Source organism: Galeopterus variegatus, unplaced genomic scaffold (genome assembly GCF_000696425.1).
Source record: "Galeopterus variegatus unplaced genomic scaffold, G_variegatus-3.0.2 Scaffold10724, whole genome shotgun sequence".
NCBI lineage: Eukaryota > Metazoa > Chordata > Mammalia > Dermoptera > Cynocephalidae > Galeopterus > Galeopterus variegatus.
Genome location: NW_007736835.1, coordinates 14,977 through 15,558, shown reverse-complemented (window position 1 = coordinate 15,558; position 582 = coordinate 14,977). Strand labels below are relative to the sequence as shown.

The 582-nt window shown below is 52.1% G+C and overlaps 1 pseudogene; it reads right to left on the bottom strand.

The window, feature by feature from the left end:
- The window catches only part of LOC103610187, a 15,304-nt pseudogene extending 15,078 nt beyond the window's left edge, over positions 1–226 (bottom strand).
- Between the last annotated feature and the right edge of the window lie 356 nt (positions 227–582).

The window sequence follows — 582 nt, the reverse complement described above, 5'->3', positions numbered from 1 at the left end:
TATTTAAACCTTCACCCTAATCACATTCCCCCGGCCCCGGCATTGACACATTCCCGGCCCCAGAGGCTGAACCTCCCATTCCTCCCTCTCTCTTCCTCTCACTCCTTTTAACCTTCTTCCTTCCTGGGTTCATCCTTGAACCCATCTAACCTTCTTCCTACCGGGTCCAGGAACCCCGCCGTCCAGTAAACCCTAACACGTTAGGTCCTTCCGGCTCCTCCGGCATTTTGCCTACAGGAAGCGAGGGTCTAGGTGACGACTTACACCCCCTTCCTTCCTGGGTTCCAGGAACCCATCTCCTGGGAACAGCACGACTCATTGGGGACGCCCTCTGAGTTCCGTCCTTCTCATCCGACTGGAAGGCTCGTTCTTTCTCCTTTTAAAACCTCTCTCTCTCTCTAATCCTCTTCGGAATGGGAGCTTCTGCCTCCTCCCTCCGGGGTGATTCACTCTTACAATGTCTCTTAAACAACCTCACCACCTTATCCCTCAAGCCTGACATCAAACCCAAACTCCTCACTAAATTTTGCACACAAGATTGGCCTTATTATCCCCTAGATAACCAAAATAAGTGGCCCCCTG